Raw genomic sequence first — 6969 nt, 5'->3', positions numbered from 1 at the left:
AAACAGGTAAGGGCAAATGCATGTACAAAATGAAAATAATTTATATTTCAGCGGCAAACGGAAATATGTATCAGTTTGAGCGCAAGATGAAATAGAATCAAAACAGAACCAAATCAAAACGAAAACGAAAATAACCAAATGAAACAAAATAAATTTTTTATTCATGCATTGTAATATAAACTCGAAAATAAACGAGAATCATTTTTTAAACTTATTTGTTAACTATTCCAATTGACATAGAGGGTTTTGCAGACCTAACAGTAATACAATGGTATATCGTATGAAAAAAACCTTTACATGCATTTCACATTTATTTCTAGCAGAGGGTGGTTGAGTTAAGTTTCCAAAGTTTATTGGCGAACAAACTCTCTCAAATGGGTGAAAAACTCCAAAGTTCAATAGGATATTTATTGTTGCAATCTGTGGTTATTTTTGGAAATATAATGCTACGGAAGCGTATTAAGTTGGTAATTCCAACTTTTCATCTTTGAAATTGATAATTCCAACGTTTAAGTTGGTAATTCCAACGTTAAATTTGGCTTTTCCAACTTTAAAGTTGGCAATTCTAACTTTAAAGTTGGCTTATTCAACGTCCAGCTTTGATCTTGGTTTTTCCAACTTTAAAATTGATAAATCCAACTTTAAAGCAACACGAGTCCAGCTACAATGTACATATGAATAATTATGACGCACGAAGTTGGAAAAGCTCAAAGTAAATTTAAAAAATCCAAGATTAAAGTTGGTAAAAGCCAACTTTAAAGTTGGAATTATCAACTAAGATTGAGCTGCAATAAGGGAAATGAATAATTTTGATTTGTAAACCATATTATGATTAATATTGTAGATGCATTCATTTAATCTATCAATCATTAATTATGATTATGACGGTATTACCTGCAGCTAACTTGTGATCCGATGATGCTGTTATCTGGTCGGCATGGTGTGGTTTAAACAAAGTGGAATGATCAGTTTTGGCATTTTTGTTACAGCATACATGTGCAAACCATTTAATTAAGCACAAGACTGACTTAGTATTCAATAAAATGTAAATGGTGGAATCATCTTGAAATTTCTACCGTGTTAAGAAGATTCATTATTATAACAATGATATTTTTAAGATGAATTCGGGTTTTGAATATTGTTTAGTATGTAAAAGTTATATAAGGCGAAGTAAAGTGGCTTTTTCTTATTTATAGATTTGTTAAAGTATCGCTATTTTTTCCTTGGCTGCGCCTCGGGAAATAGTTACTGTCTTGGGGGACAATAAACTTGGTATTGTCCTCAATGCCTGTAAATAGGTGTTTTATTATACCGAAGCAGACTTTACTTGTGTCATGTCACGAACTGGTTACATCCAGAAGAGTTCCTAGATTGAAACGCTATGGAAATGGAATGCTGCCGGTGAATAGTTCGGTGACTATTTCACCATGGGCAAATACATGTAGCACAAAAACTATTCCAATGGTTGGGACTGTTTATAAAAAATAGTACGTATATTTGTCATATCTTTATAAAGAAAAAAAATCACAGAGGTATAATAAGGTTTGATATTCACCAGAAAAATATAAATATTGACCGAGGCGAAGCGATATTTTTCTTTACTTTCCATTGTTATGAATATGTCTAGTCTTCTTCCCTACTTGATGCCATAGTAAATCAAAGTGTCAAAATTACCGCCATAGTAAATCAAAGGTCAAATTTATCACTTTAGTTAACTATAGTTTCCATTATGTCAAGTTATCACTATATAGTTATTCGCACGCGTGGTGCAGTGGTAGAGCGTCTGTTCTAGAGTCGCGATGTAAGGAGTTGATCCTTACGTCGCGGGTTCGAATCCCACTGTGGGACGTGGAGACCGGTCCTTCGGATGAGGCCCCATGTCGCAGTAGATGCTGGCACGAAAAAGATCCCTCACTGCTCAATGGCCCTGAGTGTCGAGCATAGGTCAAAATTTGCAGCTCTCCACCGGCGCCACGTCTCCATATGAGTGAAAAATTCTCGAGAGGGACGTTAAACAACAAACAAACAAACAAACACTATAGTTAACTATAGTATTCTTTGTTAGGGGTAGACAGGCAACACTTATTTACTAAAACTCGTCATCTGGTAAAAATGAAGGAAATATATTATTGCTGTTCATGAGCGGATTTAATCCATACAGATTACTGAATTCAAGTCAGAGAATTACGATTTTCTCCGTAACTCATCTTCTTAGAATTTCACTCTTAATGCGATAATTTCAAATACTTTCTTTTACGAAAGATACGAATGTTTTTTCATCAATTTCAGTTCATTTTCAGATATATTTTGTTAATATGCCCTTAATCTAAAAATTGTATCGCACTTGTAATGTCGGTCAGATCAAAAGCACGAATAACGACAGTTTTTTTTTTTCCATCACAGTCAATTTGTGAATGCTTTCAATTAACGTCCATGCCTCGGAAAAACCTTTTGTTAAAACTATCTTTTGGGATCATTATAAACATCGTTATAATGTATGTCTTCAGATTATATTTTATGAAAACGCTCAGTTCAGAAAGGGGAACAGCATATAATAAAATTCCACGTATTTTCGTTGCTGACCTTGATTATTTTCCAATTAAATCTAGAACAGAATTTTGTTCAAACACGTAAGATATACAACATTGTCTTAGGCTACAGTTATATAAGTGTCCATTTTTTATCCATTTGTGGTAAAGGAATAGACACTAACCCGTGGATTGAGACGTTTGATATACTGATACAGCATCATATGCCGCATATAAATTCATTATTTTCATATTCATAAAGAAAACTATGTAACTCTATGTAATGGAGAGGTAAACACTATATTGTACTTATGTAAAGCTTTAAACATGTGTTATCAAGACTCTATTAAGGTTATATGCAACTCCCTTTGAGTGCGCTATCTTTCGTAGGATTTTGAACCGGAATTTTGGATGATCAGAATAGTGCAAACCGTACACAATACTCGCAATTCATTTCGTTTATTCTTGTCAAGAGTATTAAATGTTCTATAAGGTTTGGCTTCTCTGTACTTCTATCATTTTGTTAATTCGCGTAACCCATTACCACAACACGCCCCAAATACAAAATAGAGGTACTGTGAGCCCTAGGCTCACAAAATTGATACCCTGAGTATAATGGCAAAGTCCATGCTATGCTACGGGAAACCCCAAATTTATGTCCGCTCAGAACATAAAATATGAGGTGCACAATGGCACTATGTAGCAGAGATTATCTGAAAGTCTCATTAAATTTTATTCATGGGTATAGGAGAAGTTGCTGATAAGAGATGCGTACCCCTATATTATATAAAGAAAGGCAGTGTTCAGTTTTTTTCTATGGAAATCCCCAAATATCTGTCCGATCGAAACCAAAAATAGGAGGTGCACAATGGGACTATGTAGCAGATATTCTTTAAAAGTATGATTAAATTTTATTCTTTGATATAGGAGGAGTTGCGGATGAGAGATGGGAAACCCCCCCCCCCCAATTATAGAAAGAATGGCAGTATCCATCTTTTGCTATGGAAAACCCCAAATGCCTGTCCGATCGAAAAATAAAATAAGAGGTCACATTGACACAAGGTAATAAAGATTCTGTAAAAGTCTGATTAAATTTTATTCATTAGCATTGGAGGAGTTGCGGATAAGATTTGGATAAACCCTAGCTCCCCCATGTTAAGAAAAGAATGTCGTGTCCATATTTTGCTATGGGTCACCCATCTGCCCGATCAAAAAATAAATAGGTGGTGCAAAATGTAACTATGCAATAGAGATTCTGTGAAAGTTTGATTAAATTTTATTCAGTGGTAAAAGAAGAGTAGTGGATAAGAAAAGGGTACCCCTATATAAGTGTTAAGGACGTCCGGAAGGAAGAACAGGCCCTACACCATATACCCCCTCCCCTTTTCAAGCAACGGGTATAATAAATGATTAATAACTGCTAGATATTTAAACCTTCTCTGTATTCCATTCGCTTGGAAATAAAATGACTAATTCCAATTGCCATCATGTGGTTTCAAAGAAAAACTTGTCCTGGTTGGCCATAAGGGTACTAATAGTAGTACAGATGACGAACTCAAATTTTGGCTTTCGAGCCCTTGAGAAATACAAGTATAATGAACCCAAAACTCTGATTAATATTATAGCAGCAGGGCTCATAAGAAAACTAGAATCTGACCCATTATGCATTCACAATTTGTCTCGGTCGCATGCGTGGCGCAGTGGGTAGAGCGTATGTTCTAGAGTCGCGATGTAAGGAGTAGATCCTTACGTCACGCATTCGAATCCACTGCGGGACGTGGAGGTCCTTCGGATGAAACCGTATAAACCGAGGTCCCGTGTCACAGTAGGTGCTGGCACGAATAAGATCCCTCAGTTCTCAATGGCTCTGAGTGCCGAGTATGTCAAAAATTGCAGCCCTCCACCGGCAAGTGGTGGCGTCTCCATATGAGTGAAAAATTCTCGAGAGGGAATCAAAATCAGAATCAGAAAATTTTATTTAAAGTCGGATTTTTTAACAAATAACATAAGTTCTATAGAGCTTTTGACCGACATGATTAGTAATACATATACTTATACATAAAATACATAAATGACAATATACACATATAAACATAGTTAAAATTTCAATGGTATGCAGCACAACAGACATAATTTACACACACAAAAACACACACAAATACACAACAACAAACAACACATATAGCATGCATTTACATACAGGACAATACATAGAAAGATACATAGAAATAAATATGAGTGAAAGGTCAGGGACGTTAAACAACAAACAAACAAAACAAACAATTTGCCTAGTCTGCCTATTCTAACAGAAAACAGCTATACTAATGCATATAAAAGTTTTATGACCTGTAGGTATTAACAAGAAGATAACTAGTAACTGCTTTTTAGACTTTAATTTTCAGCAGGAAACTTAACATCAAGTTAATAAAATCCTAGTTAATCATACTTAAATTAATTGTAAAATATTGATATTGAATTCTTATCAAACTGACTCATAAATCAAAACTTATTAAATATAATGACGTTATAAAATCTTAATTATACAACACAGAGAGATACATTTTTTCACAGGATACCACAATGAACAGTGAACCCTTCAGAGTTTCCTTTTCGTGAATAATCTAGAGGTAAACACACAGACGGTAAGTCTGATATAGGATATTAACATTGATAATTTTTTAATTTGCATTTAATATTCGAGACACGAAATAAAATATTTGATAATTGATATCTCACACACAGTCGATCTGTTTTAAGCAGAAACATAAAAACGTAATAGCTTAATGTTAATGGTATTTTAACCTATAACCTATAAACTTTATCTTTTATCCAACCTTTCCATTTCAGTTACAATTAAGAAATCCTACTAATTTTATATGGAAGGGAATTACCGCCAAAAGTCTATTTATCTTGCTTTTATTCTTATTCTGCCTACTTCTTTATTCTTTGTTATTGTAACTATATGTCACTTTATTGTTTTCATATTCGTCCTTATTACATGTCAACTTGAACTTTTTTTTATTCTTCATTTTGTCCTTACTTCTATGTTGCTTTATTCTTGTAAATACGTTCTTTTTCTTTTAAATAGATACAGTTTCTTTAATAAATAATTATGATCATCTCTATTACAAATGTAAATTCGGTCACGCAAACCATGAAGCGCATTCAACGAAGACGAATACAAGTAGTGTGAATTTAATGCGGCATTATAACGCTGGGTGGCAGGGTATTCGCTGCGAGTGTTGGTAAAATTAGGTACGCAAACCTGGGCCGAGGTTATTCGAGATTTTTCAATTTTCTGCCTTTTTAACTACTTTATCAATCGAACCCAAATTTTCAAATTATGTTAGTTATAGGTTTACTTGTATACGCGGTAAAATTGCCCCGAAATGATCAATATTTTAGATTTTCTAGATGTTTGATTTCCAAGTTGGTAAAATGGGAAGGCAGTATCAAGCTGACATTTTTAGTGGTTTTTTTTTTTTTTTTTGACAAAAAGCTAATAAATTTATAAATTATTCTGATGTTAAACATTATATTTTAACTATTTATAAGCATTTCTTCTTTCTTTCTTTTTTTTTTTTTTTTTTTTTTTTTTTAAACACATTTCAAGGAAATCTGGGTCATTAAAATCGGACTAATGATGAAAACTCCAAAATAATTGTGTATTTTCTGTCACCTGAAAAATATAACTCTATTCAAGTTATTTGTTGGATGATTGAATTTCAGTTTTATTGATATAAAAAATATTAAATATTTTGATATTTAATAGTATACCCTTAAAAATTGAGTTGTTTTTCAGGACCCCTATATATTCTTCCACTGAACTGACATTTCTTTACTTCAGGATAATAACTGTTCATGCGCAGTCGCGTGATTCTGGGGCATGCCCGTAGGAAGCAATTTCAGTGGGGGAGGGGGGGGGCAGCCATACATTTTCAGTTGACAGTTGAGGGGCTTCTACCAAAAATTTCCTGACAAGCCAAAAAAAAGGTCATCAACTACCAAAAATTCCTTGACAAGCCAAAAAAAAAAAATAAAATAAAAAAATAAATAAATAACAAAAAAAGAAAGAAAGAAAAAAGAAAGAAAAAAAAGGTCATCAGACGTTTTTATTGAGGGGGCACAGGCATATACGTGGTATCTATGATTACTATAGTAATTTATACATCGGCAAAATTATTGGGGGGAGGGGCACGGCCCCCTGTGCCCCCCCGTTCCTACGACCATGTGGGTACCAGGGCTAGTCTGGTTTCGGCCAACCCATAATTCTCTGCAAAGTAGTGCGGAACGTCAGTGGTAGGCCTGACCGGAACCAGGCTAGACCGGGGCATACTAGAAACTTCCCCCGGTTCTTATGAAAATATGTATTAATTTTTTTGTATAGAAATAGCACTTTTCAATAAAGAAATACATATCTCTAGTAAGCACACAGTCAGTG

Source organism: Saccostrea echinata, unplaced genomic scaffold (genome assembly GCF_033153115.1).
Source record: "Saccostrea echinata isolate AGI-Se365-2 ecotype Australia unplaced genomic scaffold, CSIRO_AGI_Sech_v1 ptg000054l, whole genome shotgun sequence".
Taxonomy (NCBI): Eukaryota; Metazoa; Mollusca; class Bivalvia; order Ostreida; family Ostreidae; genus Saccostrea; species Saccostrea echinata.
Note: the sequence above shows the minus strand (reverse complement) of the source record.